The 23,887-nt window shown below is 41.3% G+C and overlaps 1 protein-coding gene across 10 annotated transcripts in view; it reads right to left on the bottom strand.

The window, feature by feature from the left end:
• The window catches only part of r3hdm2 (R3H domain containing 2), a 57,857-nt gene that overhangs the window by 32,149 nt on the left and 1,821 nt on the right, over positions 1-23,887 (bottom strand). Inside the window, exon 1 of one of the 10 annotated variants that reach the window (XM_074666089.1) lies at positions 18,977-19,189. The exons of the other annotated variants lie outside the window; for them this stretch is intronic. The gene's annotated coding sequence lies outside the window, so the exon portion shown is untranslated. Of the gene's footprint in view, positions 1-18,976; positions 19,190-23,887 lie in introns of those variants that run through there. 10 annotated transcript variants of the gene reach the window in all.

Here is a 23,887-nt window from a genome sequence, read left to right as displayed (position 1 = left end):
ATAAAACTACACTGCAGTTTGTTTATATTAAGTCTTTTATTATCAGATAACTTTTGTTTGGTCAACTAAAAAAAACAAGAAAGAAAATTAAAAGTATGTGACTTAAAAATACAGCTAGAAATTTACCTTTGCCACTGAACTTAAGCTTAAAGGGGACATATCATGCTTGTTTCTCCTATTCACTATGCCAGACTAGGATGCCTGTAAAGCATTTCTGCCCTCAGTACAAGTCATTTAGTTCCTTCATTGCCCCACAATAGCGTTCTCAATATCCTCATTTTAGGCCATTCTGAAGATCTTGTTGAAACGCTCCTTTTGAGAATGACCTCCAGTAACCTCGTAACGTCACAGCCCTTTGTGCTCTGATTGGTCAGCTCTATCAGAGGGGCGGAGGGGGTAGAGCCAGGGGGCGGTTTTTGCAGCATGGCAGTATTTACAAAATCGCCCTATTGGATGGAGCAAACCGAGCGAGCTTGCTGTTTGCCAAAACTTCACCGAGAAGACATTGATAGCACTAATAAAATGGCAGAGTGTAGGATACGTCCTTTTGTATTGGACCCCGAGTCAGACCCGGACGGTTCTGCAGCTCAGGAGGAAGAAAATCCACCTCGACACAGATCATCTCGGGACGCTTCAGTGTGGTGAGTCAAACCAGTACTGTAACATTTATAGTTTATACGTGGAAATATAGACAGACTTCACCAATAAACTATTTCTATAACAGTGCTCCATCCTGCTCCTTCACTTTTCTCTGTCTGTTTTATCCATCATGCTGAAAGTGTAGTCTAAAGATCGCCTCTACCGTCAGTTCGTCACTATGTTATTACCGCAGCATTATTGTGGTCCAGGTTCACAGTGCATGTCAGAACAAGCATGCAAATATCACAGTCTCATAAGTATTATGACGTCTGCTAAAACTACAGTGTTTTAACTGCTAATTTACCATGTAAAGCCGAGCTGCTCAGCAGAGCAGAGTCCCTGCATCCAGCACTCAGTCAAGTTAGCCAGAGCTAGTAGGGAGCTTTATTTATACTCGGCTCTTGGTGGGTGTATCCCTCAGTGGCGGTTGTCTGACTAACTGACATCACAGTTATCAGAATGAACAAAGTGTGAGCTCATGAACACCAACGAGCTGATATGTCGCATTTGTTTGAAAATAGTGGCGATGAAGAAGAAGAAGGGGAGATGCAGCGGAGCCTTGTTCTTTGACAATCTGCTCTTACTGAGGCTTTTGGTCTGCAAAACTAAATAGAAATAAAAGCGCCAAATGGTGGGTGCTCAAAGACAGCTACATTGCCAAAGAAATGCAGCCCTTCAATACGGTTGAAAGCCAGAGATGTTAAAAATGTTTGACAGACAGTACGGATTGACTGGGAAAAAGTACATGTTACAAACAATTCAGGAACTGTATAAACCCCCTTTTATTTAGGCTATAGTTTTTATTGTTGTTGTTTTTTTGAGTTTTGTTTTTTTCTTTAGAGACAGGGTCTATGTTTTATTGTTTTTGATTAGTATTAATCATTTTCATTGACATGTATTTGAAAATGAAAGACTCTCTTTTAGAAAACTAAAAGAGAGTCTATTTCATTTTCATTTAATTTTTTCTCTTTCTTGTTTGTTAAATTTCTTATATTTTTTTGTTTAATTTATTTTATTTAAAAGATCCTGACCTTTTAATTACAGTTAAATAGTCTTAAGAAATTAAAGTTTCTTGCTTTTGATATGGTGTACTCACTTTATTATCCCATTTATCATAATTACATCAATGAAAAAACAGAAAAAAAAATCAAAATAATATTGTCAATAATATTGTTTATCGGCAATAATATTTTGGAAAATTATCGTCTCGCAAAATTTGTTATCGTGACAGGCATACATAACAAGTTAAATCCAAGCCAGGTGGAAAGCTCACCTCCAACCAGGTCTAAGCTGGTCTAAATGTCTTTGTAAGAATTTATAAATCTTTATCTACACAGAAGCGAGATGTCCTGATTGGGATAAATTAAAACTGATGATGAAAAGAATTAATTGGCTCATGAAACTTTCCCCCATAAGCAACCTAAGAAGGAAAACAACATCAAAAGCAACCCTACGCAGACTCAAACAACACTAAAATACCCTCTACTGACTCCACATGGATGAAACTTCAGTGGCTTTTCATTCTGACTTACTGTGATCACATGCACTCTGTCTGACATTAGTGAGGAATAACCAGATAATGAGCACTATGATTCCCACAGTCCAATGTGTGAAATGATTGAGAGCTGCCACTATCATCAGTCATTTCATTCATTGCATTATTTGAGGTTTCATAATGAAGAATCATGCACAGCAGACCTCTCCATTTTCTCTGCAGCAGCTGAATGAAACATGAAGGTGAATGGAAGCAGAGAAAACTGCAAACTAGAACGACCCAGCACGTACAACCCCACAGACAGCAGTGGGAGACACACACACACAGGCAGTTCGACCCAATTCAGCTCCTCTGTATTCAGCTGCACACCTTGCCCATTTGACGTCAGAGAGAACCCTCTTCATAAAAGGCAGCAAGGTTAAATCTTCGTAGAGAGGAGGCTGATGTGTGTAAACCAATGGTAGACTTTGTGTAGGCTCAGTGGCTGCACATATTATATATCAGCACAGGGCTTGTGTGCGCGCGCTCCAGTGTGTTTGTGTCAGGGAGGATTCCCCTTTGCGTCAGTTGCACAAGAGCAGGGGGGTGGCAGAGCGAGGGGGACTGAAGAGAAAGCATCCAGGCACAGTTGCACCAAAACGGATCATCTGTAAAAACTTTGGATAACACAAAGGGAGCCTCTGGCACATTCTGCCATGAGCTATATATGAGTGATAAATGCAGCTCTGAGGCTGAGAAAAACAGCATCATGGCAACAAAGGAAGACCACGTAACTGTTACAAAACACAGATGCGGGGGCCGTGAATGGTCATAGCAGCGGAAGACAGGGTTTCTCTTTTTCCATCTACGTGGTTCTGTCCTTCTCCTTTCCACCCCCTCGCTCTTTCTGTGTGTGTGTGTGTGTGTGTGTGTGTGTGTGTGTGTGTGTGTGTGTGTGTGTGTGTGTGTGTGCTGTGAGGATACCCCTTCCTGCCTTCCGCCCCCTGCGCATCAACCCCTCCCATCAATACCTCTCTCTACATCCTCCCACTTCTAAGGCTTTGCTCTCTGTCTGTGTCTCTCTCTTTTTCTTCCTCTTTTAATGTGTCTTCTTAAATTGTCAGGCCTACTGCTGACGCCATCCTCCTCCACTAAGCCAGCCCACTCAGTCCTGTGGGACGAGCTATGACTCATTCTCTCCCTTCTTCCCCTCCCTCCCCTCCCTGGTTACCTACCTACCTTTCTGCAGCGCTCTCTAAGTCTTGCTCTCTTTCTGTTGCTATAACCTATGTATAGTTCTCTGCTGCGTGAGGGGAAACATATTGAAGGTGGATGGAGAGGAGAAAACTAAACTAAAGCATAAAAAACTCAAGAAGAAAGTGGGTGACTGGGAGAAAAGAATACGAGCCAAGTGAACGACATTTTCCCTTCTGCATAATAAACGAGTGGACAGCGAGGGGATCCTGATCTTGCATGCATTATTGATGAAGGCAATAGTGCAGGAATGTGGGTGAAGGAGAGAAGTACGGAATTCCCTTGGGTCAAAATTAATTAAGTGGCAAGTGTTTCCAAACTAAACCCACAGAAAATTAATTAAAAAAATCTTTTTATCCAATTATTAAAATGTTAATTCACAACCCTTCCTTTCCTTTCTCTGCACATAATCCTTCGACTCTTGTGTTGAAATGCCATTTTTACGTCATTTGTGATGCATTTCCTGTTACCAAATAAAGTTGGGGACGGAAGAAGCAGCAAATTCTCCACTGTAAACCTATTTAATGATTGAGTGCCGTCGGGTTCGGTGAAAACAGGCAGCAAATTTGCAAGAAAATAACATCAATGGATAAACCTATGTATTGTTTTTAATAAAGTTAAAGTTAGGGACAAAGATCCTCTCTGCTAATGAGAAAGAATCACTCACTCCTTCCACCGTCTCTTCGTTGCAGCTCATCCTGTCAATGTTCCATCATGACAAATTGAAACAGAAACAGTGACATAAAAGTCTCCCCCTCCAAATGAAAATATGTCATCACTCTAACAGCTCGAGGGGAGCGCACACAACATCGTCCATGTCTGAAAAGGGCTTAAGTTGCATCAATGAATGGCAAGACTGGATTACACCATGTGACAAACTGCGCACAGGCAAGGAGAGGCAGAAATAAATCCAAAGAGTCCAAAGAAAAAGCATCAGAGGAACAGAAGGGGACAAAACATGAGTCACAACTCATAATAATGACCTTGTCTGAGAGGTTCAGGATGAAGAAGTTTGGCTGATGACAGTGATTAAATGAATATGAGATGTCTTCTAGAGCTGGAACATTAATCCAACAGTTACCGATGGCTGAAACCACAAACATCTGTGATGAAGAGCAGAGTCACAGGGAGTGAGCGTGTTTATGCGCATGATCAACATTAAGTTTGTAATGCCGCAGTATAATTTGTTACTGTACATTTCGCCTACAACTCTAAATGAGCAAAAGGAGTGAGTGGTGAGTCAAATAAAAATAATTGATTAAATTACATTATTCAACAGCCTGGAGTTGTAGCCTCAGCGATAGATTTGTGCTATGGTATCCTTTTACAACACTGCATCACGACAGAACACCAACTTCTTTTAACTTCCAGTAAACTTCTTTCAGAAGCTATCCTTCTTTGTGACAAGTGAGACATCCAACAGTCTTCAATGATTTTTAAGTCTCTGGCAAAAATGTTGCGTCTTCGTCAGTTAAGTTTTGCTTTGCTCCTGTCGTGTTTCTACCTTTCCTTAAAGGATAAGTTCGGTTTATATAGCTTTTACATTGTTTATAGAAAGCAGTGCTTCGGGAGATATTTAGATCCAAAATCATGCAGTGGACGTCGGTATAATGGGATCCATAAGGGCATAGACAGCGCCGCTGCTAAAACTGCATAAATCGTCCAAAAACTCGTGTTTATCACCAATATTCCATCATGGTCCACTCCGGGTTAGTCCTCTGCTGCAGTCTGTGTCACTCCAGACAGCGCTGTGTGGCTGTACTGACCCCTGAACTGACAGAGACTTTGTTTACGCTTGCCCCTCAAAGAAAGGAGTCAGCTCTCCAGAGAGTACTGCACATGCGCGGTGAACCTATGCACCCCGATGTTAGGAAAGATAGACGTAGTGAGCCATCTTCTCATTCAGCCTCTTTGGTCGAAAAAGAGGAGGAAAACAAACATGCATGCACGTGTCAGTTCATGGAGGCTGGCAAACTTACCGAGGACGTTTTTATTTATCGTTCGGTTAATCGATTAATTGATTATCGTGGCAGGCCTAATATCAATACTTCATTTTGTAGAGCAAGAAAAATTTGACATCACAAAACTGAGAGGAGTGGAACACAGAGTTTCACTGGAAACGTCTTTTCTGAGAAATGCCCACTATAAGAGTTATCTGTCCAAAGTTTATAAAATGATTTCTCATTTTGATTTTTTTAGCTCTACAAATGTTACCAAAAAACAGCAAAAGGTTATAAAGGCCATCCAAATCCATATCTGTGGAAGTTAGAAATCTTAATAACCAGGAGGTACTGCTCCTGCAGGACTGTGGGTCTATTTTGGTCCAATCAATGGCCAATGAAATGTCCAATACTAGGAGCATGAAGGCGTCTCCTCATCAGTGTGTCCGTCAGGAGGAAGCCCAGAGGGAGAGTGTTAACAGCCCCACCAGAGCACCATCCAGTCTCACCAAGCAAAAACAACATGGTGGTTTTGATAACGTGACCCTGACCCCATATATCATCTGCTGGAAAACACTTGTCCACTTAGATGGTCAAAAAACAGAATTATAGACACAAAATTGCTTGTTATCATGATGGTCCACATTCACCAAAACATAACTGTAAGAAAATCTATCAATAAATAAATAATTATAACTTGCATGGGATTAATAATGCATCAGGAGCTTTGATGTACTTGAAGACTGAACGGAAATGATGTGGAAGTGTTGGGTTTGACATTTTATTTTCCCTGCACTTCAGAGCGAAGGCAGTTCTTAAAATTGAGCTGAATGATTTCAGTGACAAAAAATGTGAATCAAACGTAGGGAAGGAGTTGTAAATCTGCTGAAAATCTGCTACCACTAAAAAAATCTGTTCACAGAATGTTTCATTTTTTTAAGGTGTCTGGTGTTTTAATCACATGACTTACAATAAAGAGCTTCACTGTCTGATAGCTACAGAAATAAATGAATGAGGTATTGTGAGGTTATCTTCTTCCCAGGCACAGCAAGGAGATTTGTGAGAGATTCTGCCTGCTCAACTTGAGCTGCTGATGTAACACGAATAACTGTGTCAAAATAAAATTGGGTGGCGGCTCCTGCACCCATTATAAACCTTATGTAATTTATCAGCTTCTTTTACTGTGAGAGTGGGGAGCAGGGGAGGAGAGTGTGAGAAAGATGGGAGGGAAAAAAAGACAGAGAGAGCTGGAGGAGCAAGAGGAGGCTAGTGAGACAGGAAGAGAGGAAAACTTCTCAATGATGAAACAATCTCTGCTGTTAAGCGATTGGACCAGGCTTCCGCCAATGGGAGGACCAGCTCCATGGCAACAGGCTCTGTCACCAAGAGAAAAGCAGCCATATCCCTCAACACCCCCATATTTTTCTCTCCTTTTCTCTCACACCACTCCCCTACTTCCCCCAATTACAAGGCCCGGTGTTTTTATCACTGGGTAAACACAAATAAAAACAGTATTCAGACACACATGCACCAAACACACACAGCAGCATCATGTGTTACTTATAGCTTGAACAACAGCAGCTCAGACACAACAAACATACACAACCAAGCATGGCCTGCAGATGTACACATAAGCACACAGTCTTAATGGGGCTTGCAGGATGTGAGTCACTGGAACACACAATTATTTAAATGTGCACATTGGTGATGACTCCCTTTACACACACAGTCTGACTCCAGACGACTCTGTTCCGCTTTGTCCGGATGAGAGTGGTGACTAACTGTCAGGTCTGCTGGAGATGAACCTTGAACTCTGCAGATTGAGCTCAGAGACAGAAGAAGAGACCTTCGAGATGAGGAAGAGAGAAACAATCCTTCCCTCAAAGACACACTGATTACACATTCACAAGGTAAGTTTTGCAGAGTATCCACAGAACTCGTTTCACATTGTAAACTCAGCCTAAACTGTTTGGGATTATCTCTAAAACCTTTACAGGAAGGATCATGAAACACTCAGTGCTGTACACAGTATTTGTCTAACATTGCAACACGTGACAACGCCCAGTTTCTCAGACACAGCCACCATCATGTAAGGACGGTAATGTTACTTTGCAATGTTAATTTGATTCTTTTTTTTTTTTTTACTTTTTTGACACTTTTGTTAATTACCAAAGAGAAAAAACTCGAAAGCGCAGCCACTGATTCAGCCAGTATGAAACTAGGTGCAAACACCACACATGACAACTCGTGCTTACGAGCAGAAAGCAGCAGATGAAATGTAGAAATTTGCATCTGATTCGTGTGTAGCACAGCAGTCAATCTGTTGGGCCTGCTGTGAATTTTCAAGTACTTGCACTTGTGCATGTGACTTGTGGGTGAACTCAAAACTTGACTGGAACATTACCAGTTTGAACTGGTTTGGCCTGGATTTTAGAAGAATATCTGAGAATGAGCCTGAAAGCAGTCATGACCATGTAAGGAGGCAGAAACAGGAGATGAATCAAACCCACATGGTGGGTATTCATTTATGGTGAATCGAAAAGAGCACCCTTATATGCCCTAGTAGGTGCTGCCAATAAATTGTGTGATAAACAGACGTGGTCTCCGTGATATCACCTGACTGTTTCTGAGACAGAGTTTTAAAGTTAACCATCGGTGGGAGCCATATTGGAAATAGGGGGGCTTTGAGCCTCCTCACTTACAGCTACAGGGTGCTTGTCTGTCAATCAGCTGAGCTGTGCCTCTGATTGGCTGCAAGGTTACAATAGTTAACTAAAACGAAACTAAAAACGAAAACTAAAATTTACAATACATTGCAGTTAATTCCAACTAATAAAATCTAGGAAAGAAAACAAAAACGATAAGTAAACTAAAACTGTATCTTGTGTTCATAAAACTAACTCTAACTAAAATATAGACAAAATGTCCTTAGTTATAGTTTCTGACAATATTAATAGCCTTTAGGATTTAAATTAATCCGACACATTTTCCCAACCAATTTTACGATAGTTTTCGGCAGTTGTCAGTGCCGTACGGCACCATCATAGTGACGTACTGGGACATGCTTGTTTACACACATGTTGTCACCAATGAATTAGAGCATCTGTAATAGTTTCATTGCATGTGAGTCTGACTTTATTGTTACAGAGTCCAAGTTTCTAATTATTAAAGCTCATATTATATTGTTTTACATAATTTATGTTTATATTTTTTATATTAAGTTTATATTACTTTCTTGTGTTTAAGGCAGCAGCCAACAGTTCAGTATCAGCATTAACTGAGCAGTGAGAACTATGTTGAACTTGAAAATAAACAGTATTACAAAATATTTACTCTGACCTTTTTGAATCCTGCGCCTGGTTAATAAGGTATGAAAAAACTAAAACTAAACTGAAACTAAACTAAAACTGAACTAAAACTAAGCCTTGTTGCAAAAATCAAAACTAAATAAAAACTAGAATGCCCGCTCTAAAACTAATTAAAACTAAACTGTAATGAGAAAAACAATGTCAAAACTAACTAAAACTAAACTATAATGACAAAGCCAAAACTATTATAACCTTGATTGGCTGAACTCATCATCTTAATATACTAAAATGCTTAGTTTTAAAAAATGTACCCCTACAATATGCAGCATTTGTCTGCTACCACATGCAGGGATGCTGGAAACATACAAAACTTTACTATTAACATATAAATACACTACCAACCAGGGAGTAACTAATCGGCTGAGGTAAACACACACACACACACATCATAAACAAATTCTAAATATAAGTAATTTCACCACTACCACTCAGACTCATCATTTTTAAGCATTTTGTTTTTTCTTTTTAACTGTATAACAATAAGATGTCATTGACTATCTGTGCAATATCAAACACTTGTACTGATAGATGAATCAGTTCTAAGCCTCCTGTCGTCGTAGTAGCAGAGACTGAAGAGACCTCAGTTACAGCTGAACACAGCTCACAAACAAACCTTTTAAATCCCTTCAAAATGTATGTGACAGGAATTATTTTGAAATCTTAAATAAAAGGCTGGTGATAAACTATAAGGGATATTTTCCATTCAGTTGACATGATTGTTGGGTGTGGATGAAAATGTGACCCATTGACCAAGTTCTTTGCTGAGCAAGGGACTTACAGGATTGCATGACTTCAGATCTTAGTACATTGAGATTCACTGTGACAAAGCCAATGGTCGCTAGAATGTGATGTTACATTGACTCATGGAGTGGCAGAAGCATGTGAGAGGCATAATGTGCAAACATTCAGCAGGAGACACACACACACACACACACACACACACACACACACACACACACACACACACACACACACACACACACACAAAGCCATTGCATCCTGACAACTCCACTGCTTTACAGTGACGTGGTTTACCTCTGTGCTTCAATGTATTCTGGCTCAGGGGCAGTTAAAAAGGACTTAAACATCACTTTTTAAGGTCACAAAAAGGCTGGAGCTAATATTAACTGTCATTAGACTGAGACAGGGCCAACCTTGTTCAGGCTTTCAGTCAATCACAGGGCTGACACACTCAAAAACAATCAACCACACACACACTCACATCTACGAGCAGTTTGGAGTCACTAGGTTGCCTATGAAGACTCCTCAGATTCAGATTTGAAGCATCTGGTGATTTGGATTCCAATACTTCACTGAGGGCGTATTCAGACCTGGACTGTTTGGTCCACTTCAAACGGACCACGGTTCATTTCCCACGCTGGTGCAGACTTTTCATGCAGGTGTGAATAGACACAAACGAACCCTGGTGCGGACCAAACAACTGGACCGAGACCCACTTTTTGAGGCTTCCAAACGACCTCTGGTGTGGTTCGTGGTTCTCCGGTGCAGGTCTGAATACAAACCAAGGTCCATCCAAACTAACTACAGGATACATGCGCCTTTTGGGCCTATAAAGCCACCGTAACCTAACTGTCTGGTTCATACCTGATCCTCCGTCTTCTGTTTAGCCACGCTGTTGCTAGCATGTTGTGGGTCAGGACACGCAGAGCATAGCGTCTCCTTGCTGCACGCATTCGTCTTTCCTGTTCCAAAATTTGAAACGGTGTTGTTAAGCCTTCTTTGAAGGAGCTGCTCTTGAAACTGAAAATGATTTTTCAGCTTTAATAAAAGTACAAACGCACATTTACCTCCATTTCCGGGTCTGTATTCTTTTGCCGCCTTTGTCAGTGCTGTCCAATGAGAGCACTGATCATCACACACGTGGATGTGTTTATAGAATATAGTCCACTTGCAAAAAGTACAGTCTGAATACGAACTGCACCAAACAAAAAAAATAAAGTCAGCTTTTGGTCCTGACCAAACAAGTGGACCAAAGGACTTTTCTGGTCTGAATACAGCCTTACAGTATCTCTGCATGTTGAATAATTACTCCAGAGTCTTGCTCAAGCACGGCCCTTTTAACTTGTACATGTACGGCACAGCAAGCAGGGACTCCAATACTGTTGGAGGGACGATTGAGGCACAAAACCCAAGTCATCACACAACTTATTGATCACCTATGAAATCTGGATGTCTCAGACTAACTCCCTCATTTGAAAGCCTACATCTCACTTGATAATTGTATGTGCATGACTAAAAGTCCACGGGGTAGCTTTCTTCAAGGCACACATTTGTGAGGTCAATGACTTGGCCTCCCATTGACATTGGGAATGAAGCAGCAGTTCCTGCTTTCTTTCAGAGCACTGTCTAATCCCTCCACTCCCAGTCTCATGTTTGCTCCCACTAAGAAAAATCCAGCTCCTTTACACACCAGTGTAAATACAGCCAGTCTTGAATTTCTGTTGCCCATCTGAACACTGATGTTTGTGAGATGGATTAGTGAGAATACCAAAAGAATTCAAGTCCAACCAAACAAAAATGGAAGCTGAAGAAGCTTTCAACTTTGTATCTGAGCTGCAAAGCTGCAAGAAACTTCTCAGTATTTGTTTTAAAGTGCCACAAAATATCAGAGAAGATTCTTTGATTTATTGTTGAGAGTGAGAAACGCCTGCAGCCTGTTGAAAACAAGTAAGTCCGACATCTGGGTGAACACTTGAAAACCAGGTACAGGTAACATCAGATAAATTATTTACACAACACCACTCTGCCTGAAGTCTTTAAGAAAGTGTGCAAACATTTATCAGCGGAGTTCAAAGCTTCAGCACAGATTATCTAAGCTCTGATGTTTGCCACTGCTACTCCTAAAGGTCCATTTACGCCCAACGTTACATAGGGAGCCTTACATCTGCATTTCTGCTCACTTCCAGAAAGCTTACGGATACAGACGAAACGGCGCACTACCACTGGAAACAGTGGGGGCAGTGTTGCTGTTACTACCTGATATGAAGCTTTAGTGAGACACAAAGAAGAAATAACAATGGCAAAACTTTCAGGAGGTATTTAACTGCCTCACCAGCCACTGCCTCATGCAACGCTGCCTCTATTTTGTTTTTTTATGTAAGCGATACATAAGCTATGCCTCCCCCACAGTCGCCATGCTTGTTTTTGAGTTTGTTGTCATAAACTTTTGACCCTGGGCTTCTCCCCCTGGTGGATGTATTGGTTAACAGCGATGCCAACATAAAGGACGCACAGCAGTATGTGAGCAGTGACGGTAACATCGTTTTAAAAGGACGAATATATTTTTGTATGTAAAGGAGAATAAATGGGCATTAGGTTTGACAGAACGCTCAAGTAACGAGAGGAACATGCAACACAGTACAAGGCTGCGAGCTACAAACTTTTACAGCTCACACATCAGTAGCTGTTGAAAACAGTGCATGTTGGTTAGTTTGCACTGTTTTATTGACGCAGTGAGATTTAATGTTTACATTTTCTTTAAATTCCTGACTCATCCAGTGCTGCATTTAGAGGTTTAAAGATGAATTATAATTCATCTTATCTTCGAAGATTTACCAATTAAACTGCAGATACAAGTTTGTATTTCATCAATTGATGCAGAAATAGTATAAACAGACCCAAGTTTTTTGTTTTATTATGGATCAAAAAGTTAGAGACGCCTGATGTTGTTGAAACATATTTCCTTGTCTCATCTTCATGCTGTTGATGTTTACGGACGATTCCAAACCCCCCTTAATGTTACCAGTACTAGTTTCAGGATTTAAAAAGCTGGACTGGTGCATACCTTACTAAAGAAAATGCACTTTGTGTATATTACACATCAGTCAAGCCACTAGATCCGGGAAAACATGTTTTCTGTTTGATACAGCATTAACACATGTAGACCGGATGCAACATTTATGCATTTACCTTTAAAGGATAAGTTCGGTTCATACAGCTTTTACATTGTTTATAGAATGAAGAAGAACAAAATACTCTCCCAGAAGGCTTTCCTGATCCAAGCAGTGCTTCGGGAGATGTTTAGATCCAAAATCATGCAGCGGACGTCCGTATGATGGGATCCATCGGGGCATAGACAGCGCTGCTCCTAAAACTGCATTAATCGTCCAAAAACTCGTATTTTCACCAATATTCCATCATGGTCCGCTCTGGGTTAGTCCTCTGCTGCAGTCTGTGTCACTCCAAACAGCGCTGTGTGGCTGTACTGACCCCTGAACTGACAGAGACTTTGTTTACGATTGCCCCTCCGCGCATGCACAGTGCGGCTCATTGTTTCAGGGGAAGACGGCAGGTTACGTGACGACGCTTGGAGGGGCAATCGTAAACAAAGTCTTCGTCAGTTCAGGGGTCAGTACAGCCACACAGCGCTGTCTGGAGTGACACAGACTGCAGCAGAGGACTAACCTGGAGCGGACCATGATGGAATATTGGTGAAAAACACGAGTTTTTGGACGATTAATGCAGTTTTAGGAGCGGCGCTGTCTATGCCCCGATGGATCCCATTCTACGGTTGTCCGCTGCACGATTTTGGATCTAAATATCTCCCGAAGCACTGCTTGGATCAGGAAAGCCTTCTGGGAGAGTATTTTGTTCTACTTCATTCTATAAATAATGCAAAAGCTGTATGAACCAAACTTATTCTTTAAAGGCTAGATGTGACGTGTAGGTCAGTTTGGGCAGTGTCATAATTTCTGAAACATTGCTCATGAAATGTGGTGCAATTTGATTAAATACACATGGAGAAAGTGTTAATCTTTATTTCTCTTTACAACCAGATTTTGACAGCTGAGATGGATGCATCATCTGGCCTGTGGAATAAACATGCATACGTGGCATCCGGTCACAAAGGTATAGGCATGAATGTTGTTTCCAGTCTAAATAGATTAAAACAATCCATTCTTATATGTCAAAGTATTTGGAGCTGTTTACAGTATGAAAAACCAAATCAGTTGACAAACAACAATACTTAAAACATGTCAAAACCAATCTTAACAGCAAAAGTTCACAATAAAAAACTGAAGTTGTTTTACAGAAACAGGTAAAACAGTAAGCATGTTTCTGCTCTAAAACCTGCACAAGTCTAGGAGCAATGAGCAGCAGGACCCCTCTCAACACAAGTTTGTCCAGCATCAGCCTCCATACTGTACCAGAATTGAATATTTTCTTAATAGACATCAGTGTTTTGAACAGCAGTGCTATATTCAATCTGAGCATCCTCTAACAAGATGAAAAGGATCCTCTCAGCGATAACCAGAGTAAATGTTGAATAATTCAGTTTCCAGATGGAGACTAACGTCCTCAGTGATCTGCACAAACACCTCCTTTAGCCACAGCCACACTTAATGACAGCTGGCTCAAGTGCTGCCAACAAGCCGCCTGAACCCGGAAGTCAGGCATCCAGCCAGTCAAACAGTCAGGCGGTCTCTGTCGGGCCAGCAGAAAAGAGTACGCTCTCTTACAATGTGGCGTGTGCACTTCAGAATAGCCAGCAGAACGGCAACATGCCAGTCATTCAGACATCCATCCAGCTAACATCCAACCAACCAGCACTCATCCTGAGACTCCCTTCTCTTCAGCTCCTCCGCTCCCTCCTTTGTCACCTAGCCAGCTAAATATAGTCCCCTAAAAATCCCACAGGCCCACAGGGGTCAGGGTCTGCAGACCAAACATACACCCTAAACTAGATCTCTATTACACATCCCATAAACGCTGAGTGTAAAAAGGAAACGCAGCAGCAACCGTAAAGACAGCTCAGACGCACTGAACATGGCTTCTGTTCTTTTTGCATCACCGTTACACTGTACATGTGCAGCTTTAGCCATGACAACGTTGTGCTGAAATAGAAAAATTGGAGGATGATGACAGGCCTGCTGTTGGCTGTGGACACTTGATGACATGAATACTGTGTGGACTATTTGACTGACTGGTAAGCTTAAATAAGTAGGCTAAGACTATTTTTGAATACAGCTGTGCAAATACCTCTGTAGTAGCCAACTTCCAACATTACATGTTTGGAAAAGGATGTCAAGAGTCTGTACCACATTATTTCACATGGCGAATACGACAACCTCCATAACAACAAAGAAATCTGTGCTTCTTTCCACAGAAGCACAGATTAGGAAGTAGTGTTAATGAGAGAAACGGCACATAGAAGCGAGCTGCTGGATCACGTATCTGACCTGACAGTGGCTGCAGGTCAGCGTCTTGCTGGGCTCTGCCATCTGTTTACCTGTAAAAGCCAACCACTCCCTTACGCACGCCTGCCTCGGGATAGCAATCATGTGTCCCCACCTTCTTTGCAATTTCCCTCATTCACTGTCCCTCATTCTCTACATACATCATCATTACTTTCTAATTACATCATAAACAACCACTCCTAAACTTGTTTTGATTTAGTAAAGCATGCTCTTAATCCTCCTTTCTACCCTCAGCTTGTCTATGACACAAATCAGTGCTTGGTTAATTAACTACATGTGATGTTTGCCACACATTTTGTACACATTGCTTTTGTACAATTCTAGATTTACAGAGATTTACAAGATTTACAGAGAAGAGTTGAGATACAAATGACTTCAAGAGTATAGGAACTTGGGGTTAAATACTTAAATCAGGAAAAACAGGATGTTTTAGAAACTATTTTGCAAAAAAAAAAAACAATTTAATGGGAGTGAATGGGAGGTGCTGTGAGCTCAACTGATATTCAAACCCATTTAACTAACATGCATGAATAACTTAAATGCTGACAGGGTACTTTTAAATAGTGCTTTGACCAAAATTTGATGTTGAATTAATCCTTCCAAGTCCCTCTCATATTTTTTTGTAAATCTTTTCACTACAGCATACAGCACCTTGCTTTTCTTTCTCAGAGGTGAGGACACACTTCAATCGTGCCAACATTTTTCTCCACACCCAATCTTAAGAAAATTAAGTTTGTCACACTTCTTCAGTCCAATAAAGAACCTAAAGCAGTTTTCTACACCAACGTGAAGGCATCAAATCGAGGCATCAGTACTCAGCACATGATCTGCAGATGAACGGAAGTCTGTCTACAGAGTGAATATAGGTCAATACTGATGTTTAAAGGGGACATATCATGCTTGTTTCTCCTTTTCACTAATCCAGACTAGGATGCCAGTAATTTTCTGCCCTCAGTACAAGTCATTTAGTTCCTTCATTGGCCCACAATAGCGTTCTCAATATCCTTATTTTAGGCCATTCTGAAGATCTCGTTGAAACGCTCTGTTTCAAGAATGACCTCCAGTAACCTCGCAACATCACAGCCCTTTGTGCTCTGATTGGTCAGTTCTATCAGAGGAGTCGAGGGGGTGGAGCCAGGGGGCAGTTTTTGCAGCATGGCAGTATTTGCAAAATCGCCATATTGGATGGAGAAGACCGAGCGAGTTTGCTGTTTGCCAAAACTTCACCGTAAGGCATTGATAGCACTAATAAAATGGCAGAGTGTAGGATACGTCCTTTTGTATTGGACCCCGAGTCAGACCCAGATGGTTCTGCAGCTCAGGAGGAAGAAAATCCACCTCGATACAGATCATCTCAGGACGCTTCAGTGTGGTGAGTCAAACAGTACTGTAACATGTATAGTTTATACGTTTATACTCGGCTCTTGGTGGGTGTATCCCTCGGTGGCGGTTGTGTGACTAACTGACATCACAGAGGAGGAGCTGCTTTATCAGATTACTCCAATTAAAAGAAAGGAGCCTCGTGTCGTCACGACGGTCGAAATCTTGCGGCCAACTGGCGATGACCTATTTTCAGAGGCTTAAAATCTCGTTCTAGGATATCAGAAAAAATACAATATCTCATTTTTTGAAAATTCAGGGGGTGTAAGGTCTTGTTTTGAAATGTATTATATTATATGTAAGTATTAAATCAGGGATCAGCATGATATGTCCCCTTTAACCAATACAGCCATGCATTGCACTTAAACACTGTAAAAACTCACACAGTGGAAGTCGGGGATTACATTTCAAAACACAAAAAGACTTCTTCGCATCATTTGGCCAAATGTAAACCCTTGCGTAATGCCACTGTTATTACCTCTGATGCCTTTGAGACATTCAGACTGAAAATATATTACAGGGGCACAAACATCTCACCTTTAACTGGTAGCATAAAAGGGCCAAAAGAAACACACTCCTATGCAGACTTCTGAGAATAAAAAACTATGAGATGAGACATTAAGATGGCCACTTTCAGGCATTGTTTGCACTTTTTGTAAACATTTTTCCCTTTTTATGTTCATCTTATGATTTTTTTTTTTTTTTTTAAGAAAGCACGGGATGAAAAGTGTGGACCTTCTGGCTTTAAGGCAGTTACAGAAGCAGTCCTCCAGGGGTTTCTATTGATTTCTTTCCTCCCTTTCTCTCCTTCTCTCTCTCGTGCTCCCTTTATCTCATCCTCAGTCTTTTTCCCACGCATTGGTAATTAGTACGCAGGAGTCAGGCTGCAGGCGCACCAGCTACCTGGGGGAGAAAACTTTGAAGTCACAAATAAAATAAAAAAAAGAAATCATTATGTGCCATAACAAGGATGCCCAAACGCGGTTTCATAATGAAGAAAACTGAGCAGCATTTCGTTAGTCAGGGCTAAGCAGCTAGCATTAGCCCATTCAGCTACCCATGCATTTTCTTGTACAGTAAAGGGGCTTACATGTTGTCTGGCAGACAAACAGCATGAGCTCTGGCAACATGACACCATATGGGTGGCTTCGATCTAATTTGGGGGTTGCTGTTGTTGTCCGTCTTCTGCATTTCTAATTGACAAGAAGGAAGAAACATGGGATCATTGTCGTTTTACGAGGAAAACATCAGGCTAGTTGAATCAGGATGCATCGCTTCGGACACTGATGCATTTTGATTTATCATAATGCTGAGGGATGTGCACACACGTACACAAACAGGCAGGCATTACATAAACAGCCCATTTCCAGCACAAGACAGATCTGGGCCGAGTGAACCAAAAAAGACGAAAAAAGGAAAGGCGATGAGGAGGATTGTGGGTCTGATTTTGCCAGGCTGAGACCATCACAACAGAAAAAAAAAAGAGGGAAAAGCCAGGTCTCCTAAACCTGAAACAGTGCTGAGGCAATGAGGATGGCTTTCTATTTATAGCAACAGATTTTTTATTCAAGAGGGCTCTGCTGCTGTGCTTTCTCTCACGCCTATGCTGCCTCTCTCGCACATCCTCTGTGTTTTATGGCTTTTACCCGCACACCGTGTTCCACAAATACAGGGGAAAAACTCTGAAATATGCAGGTGTGAATGTAGATGTTTTATTAAGGGCCTGAACTAGATTTCCGTTCTCCAATGCACATATAAACATTTGTAATCTTGAGGCATTACTGTTCCTTCGAGCCAAGAGGATCATCGAGGATAAACTTCAGGGTCTCTTAACACAGGACTTCCCACATGCAGCCTTATGTAAGCACCCAGGTTGTCCTTTTTCCCTGCACCCCTCCCTCCCTTCTCAGTATGACAGTGTTGCAGAGTGACGCCCACTTCTCGGTGACTCTCCACCCCCACCAGGCCACCTCCACCCTCCTCTCTTCCTCCTCCCACACAGGGACACAGAGGAAGGGAATTCCTTATTACCTCAGCATTTGCCTCACTAAACAAGTTTTGCGTGTCAGTGCAAACACTTTGGAACGTATGCTGACCACCATGCTCGCACAGAAACACATTAAAAGTCACTATGAATGAGAAACAATGCATGTGTACATTACAACTTTGTGGAATCAATCAGTCGTCCCATCAGCCATGGCATTCTGGTTGAATGAAAGATTTATCTATGAGAAGAAACTGTGTCTCAGGTCTATGTTACTATCTTCTAGCAGGCTACATGTATGATCTTGGCAGTTTCAATATGGTATAATTAAAAAGAACAATGATAAGAGGTAATTACAGCCCGTTGGTGGCTGCACTTTAAACAAAATCTCAAGAGTTGTGAAAGGCAGATGAACAAGCCACAGCTCACCTACAAATTATTAACACCCACTGACAAAGACACACACACGCACTTGCACTCGCACTCGCTCAGCACAGCACATGCTTACTGTATTTAGAATTCAGCTCTGTGGATCTCCAGCCAAGTCGGATCAGGTGTCTCACAGATAAAAGCACATTATCGCAGGAGAAGCCGCGGCAGAAGCAGAAGCAGCTCTGGACCAAGACAACACTGACATTAGTTTGATGTCGCCGAGCAGCACAGATGAATGAATTCCATCTCCTGCAGCATGTAAATAGTGGAGAGCCAGGGCTGTTTACCTCTGTCACTCTTTTCAGCTCATTATACTTTCTTCGTCTTCATGCTTGCTCTGCTGCCTCCCTGTCTGCAGGTAGCATCAGCTCGACTTCGGCTTCATGAAAATGGAGAGAAACTCTTTTATGACTGCCCCCTCTCTTTTTCTGAATGAAGCACAAGCGCTGGAAACAGAATGCCTCGCTCACAGGCTGGCTGGCTGACTCTTTCTCTGCCTACTGCTCTTATGCTATCATGCGCACAGTTTGCACCGCTCCCTTCTTCTCCAACCCTCCCTTTCGTGTGGATTCTCTATGTGTCTCTCTGTCTCCCTCTCTCACATATCTTGTTTGCTCTCTGCCTCCGTGTTACAATATAATTGTGATGACAGCCAACCCAGGGCTCACAAGAAGCCCAGCTGTTAAAAGGGCTTCTCAGATCAGCCACTATGTCACTTGATAAAACAGGAGGATACTCAGATGAGAGGCATGCATTAAATAGTTCTTCTCTTTCTCAGGGAATTTTCCTTACAGTTGAGGAACTGTAGGAACTGTAGCTCAGGTAAAAACTCTCCATTCAAGCGGAAAATATCCGATGCCAGTGTCTGAACCACCTCGATCAGCCAATAGTAGTGACAGCTGCCGTTGAAACAAAGCACTGCAGCAATGGTCAAAAATATGAACCAACACCCGCAGGTTTTGAAGAAAAGATGGGTTGGGGGGGGGGGGGTAGCAAAAAATACCTCATTAGCTAGGAAAAACCTTAATCCCAGTAGACGACATATTTGCATCTTTCCCCTGCAGCCCCCACACTGCAAGCGGCAACTGAAAGACGCAGTGAAAAAGAGGAAGTCAAAAGTTCAGCATTAAAGAAAAAGTCAGCAGGGAACTCTGAGTAAGGTAGCATCAGTCCAGGGATGTCTGTCTTTAAGATGGTTGAGCTCTTGGGTTGACGCCAGGTCAACAGGCTTTACTGGGGACGTGGGGGACAAATGAATAGAACAATATCTGTACATGTTTGTTAGTGTCCCTGTTCTAAACTTTGTCCAGAAAGCTGTGAAGAAGCTCATGTTTGATTGTTCAGTCTGAACGTTTGTGTAAAACTGTACAGCTACAAATGTAACACTGGTAAACAAACACTTAACATTAAATACAGGAGACTTGTAATCATACAAAATCTGAATATCTATCGACTGATGAATGCTTCCGAAACGCCACACAAACATCTATCTAACCCAATTTAATTAGAAGAATTAAACTGTGACACTTCCAGGTAGCTTACAGCTAAATGGTTTGGCTCTGAAGAAAGGAATTAAGGGAAATAGCACACAAAAGAAGGAGAGTACGTAAATAGTGTTATGGTGTTCTGATTTAATCTGTGCCATACATGTTAAAGATCTAAAGCAACACTCAGGCGCTGCAAGGGAAATAATATGTTTTCAGACTGAAGCAGGTGTGAGAAACGCATGGACTGAATGGACAGAAAAAACTACTTACAGCTGAACGATTATTCAACTCTCAGTAACAGGCCTAGTATGTGACAGCAGGGAGAGATAATTAACATTTAGTCCAGATTGAAGCTTCCCACAGCCAACCCATGAAAGGCTTTTACTCTGAAGTTACCACAGTTTCCTGTAGCTTTATCAACATCAAACTATTTTATGCTTTCATATAAATCTACAGTAAATACAGACAAATTTGGCTGGCCAACCACACTGGAGTGGTTAAAGAACCACTATGAGCTGATAAAATGGAAAGGTGCATGCGACAGGTGTTTCCTGCAGTTCTGGCCAACATCATTCAGCGATAAGTAACACCTTTCACTGCTTTTACTGTATGAAAACACTTGTGCTGTGTGCCAAGTAGCCACGTCATAGCAAAAAGTAAAGCCTGATTATCCATACATGAGTGCATTAAATGCATAATTAGTTTAAGAGGAGCTTTAGACGTCCAACCCAAGCAAGTTTGTGCATAATGTTCAGACGTTCCTCTGCACAATGGCACATTTGTTCTAGCTTGTTAAATTCACCGTTTCAAATCTTTCATAGCACAGCACACTCCAATACGACTGCTGTTGCACAGATGATCTACCACAGTCATGTTTTCAGTTACTGGGACCTCATACTGATATCTGAGAATCTATATTTGCAAGGACACCTCACTGCTTTGATGCACAATGCAATTATCCAATTTATCATAATTACATCAATGAAAAAATGGAAAAAAAATCAAAATAATATTGACAATAATATCGTTTATCGGCAATAATATTTTGGAAAATTATCGTCCAGCAAAATGTGTTATCGTGACAGGCCTAAATGAAAGAATTGTTTCCCTTCAACTTGCAGAACTAGATGAAACCAACCAATAGGGCTGGAATGGTCCAGTTGACCACATGACTGGGATAAAGGGGAAACACTAATGCCAGCTAATGCTTCAAACCCAGTCCAGCAGTATCTTCTGCGTTCATGCAGCCAGGTAGCGTCTATCCTGGGACAGTGAGTGAGAGTGTAAAAGGGCTTAGAGAGCAGGAGGAAGAAAGGGGAGGAGCTGAGCAAGGATCAGTAGCCAAAGATACCACGGATAAACCGTTGCTCAACACAAACTCCTCGCAGGGTGCTGCAGTCACTGCACGCAGCATACAACTGAGGTTAAGCCTTTTGAAGACTTGTCATAAATGATGATTACATTCACTTCAAACAGGACACAAAATGGCTTTTAAAGTCAGTTGTGCCTGGAAATATTCTGTTTACTACTGACTCCCTGTTTGGTAAAAAAAAATATCCGAAATCAACAAAGCTACTTTTGCATTAAACCAACAGAGCAGCAAATATCAACATGTGATTTAGTCTTTGTTTTAGTTCTCTTTGAAGCATCACACAAAAACCCTCAAGCTTTGCAACAATTACAGTTAAGTCCGTCAAGCAGTTCTGAGGGCAGACTTACAGCCATGCAACCAGTCGCCTCCCTTCTGCTCTGATCAATAATTTACATCAAAGCAAAGAGTGATGGAACGATACAGGAAAAAAAAAAGGACTGAGAAACAGAGAGAGGGAAAACATCAAGAGAAGGGGAGCTCAGAATAATCAGAAGAGGGAATGAATAAAGATGGAGAGCAACAGAGAAACAGAAGCAGGAGTGGTTAAGAGAAGAGAGATAGGAGCAGCAGCAACAGCACCACGCTTGGTGCTCAGGCAGAGATCTATAAATAGCTCTTCAAATCTCTCTAGAAAAAGCCACTCTTCTGCTTATGCTGCTGCAAACACAGATTCAGAGACGGAAGAAGATATGGATACCTGGCTGAAAAATAAATGCAGAGATCATGCATCATTACATATAAGAAGCCTTTTTATAGCACTTCCATCCATTGAACACGGTTATGAAACAGCTTTTGCATTGACAATCTTGGCTTGCATAAATATTTGATCGTAGGAAGTGGAAACAGTTATAGCAAGTAGGTTACCACAACACATAAAATCACATCTCCTACTGGTGTATGAATAAAGAACTGTTTCTGTTCACTTATCCTGCACTTCTCCACAAACACAGCCCCAGCTCACAGATACTAATTGTAATAAATTTAGCTTGCAACTCGGATTTCCTTTTTTAATGCATTCAATGCAATACAAAGAATTGCAAGCAGCAGGGCACAAGAGGGGTACATGTTAACAAGGAGGCTGGATACTCTCTCTTATTGCTGACCTTAGCAACAGCAGACTGTTGATTCAGTGACTCACCACCAGATCTAACCACAGATGTGCCTTTCTCATTGATACTGTCCTGACACCAGCGGTCGGATGTAGAATTATTTAGTAGAGATTTCTTGATTATCTAGCATGCAAATGCAGAAAACAGAGAACAGGAGTACAACTGGTACAGAGAGTTAGTTTGTCAATGGTGACTTTGCTCTACTGAAGCACCTCAAACAATCTTTTAAAAAAAAAAAAAACACTGATATCTTAACAACATTCTCAACATCAAATATGACTACACCAGAGGTAAATGCCTGCAACTCACTGATTCTGTCCATCACATGACCAGTCAAAGCCAACTGATATGAATATTTATGTTTTTAGACACACACATGCTGCTTTCCCATAGCAGATGTTTGAATCATGGCTCTGCCAGGCTGTGCTGTGATCCCACCTAGTTTGACACAACAGTCTTGCCATCTATTTTCAGCTCGAGTGTCAAAATGTAGAGCTAAAGCCAAGACACAGAGGCAGATGACCATTTGTCAAGTATTTATGGACTAACCCTATTTTCTACTACTTATCATCTTCAACAATGTGTTTCACATGGACTGCACCAACAAGATATGAGACAAGATGACCTAGATGCAAGAGTTAAGGGATAGCCCTGTTTATTTTCATTATTTGTGCATTTTATTTATTTGTAACATAATGGTCTTCATGTTTAAAAAAGGACAGTTTTTTTAAGGCTGAGGATGAACTGAAAGGTATTTATCACTGTGTTTACAGAGAGGCAGCATGAAGATTTGTAACAAGCACTTAAAAAAAAGTTAGGCTGCTGTGTAAAATGTTAACGAAAACTAAAATTGTTACAACAAACCATGCAACAAATAATATTGTTTTTTGTTTTTGTTTTTGTTTTTTTTGGGGGGGGGGGTATGCTCATTTTAACTTGATGGTTATTTGTCAGGACCACAGCATAATTTTTACCTTTGCCTGGGTTAATCTTAAACAGGCTTAGGCTCAGAAGAGTTGCAGGTTTTTCTTGACCATGTTTATAAATGGTGCCCTCTATTCTTGGTACAGTTTTAACACATATTTAGAAATGCAGTTACAAACCTTGTTGACAGACAGGTTTCCAGAAGTGATTTTGAGCCAAAGTTATCTTTAATATAGAGTCATATCTGCTTTTAATACAGAACTGCCTCAGAACCTAAAGATCAGAGCCATCCAGTATTGGTTTTCA

The sequence above is a fragment of the Halichoeres trimaculatus genome, unplaced genomic scaffold, assembly GCF_033239565.1.
Source record: "Halichoeres trimaculatus isolate MK-OKI-2021-1 unplaced genomic scaffold, fHalTri1.1 fHalTri1_scaffold_1, whole genome shotgun sequence".
In the NCBI taxonomy this organism is placed as follows: domain Eukaryota; kingdom Metazoa; phylum Chordata; class Actinopteri; order Labriformes; family Labridae; genus Halichoeres; species Halichoeres trimaculatus.
The sequence above is the reverse complement of the archived record's forward strand: the minus strand, read 5'-3'. Positions and strand labels throughout refer to the sequence as shown.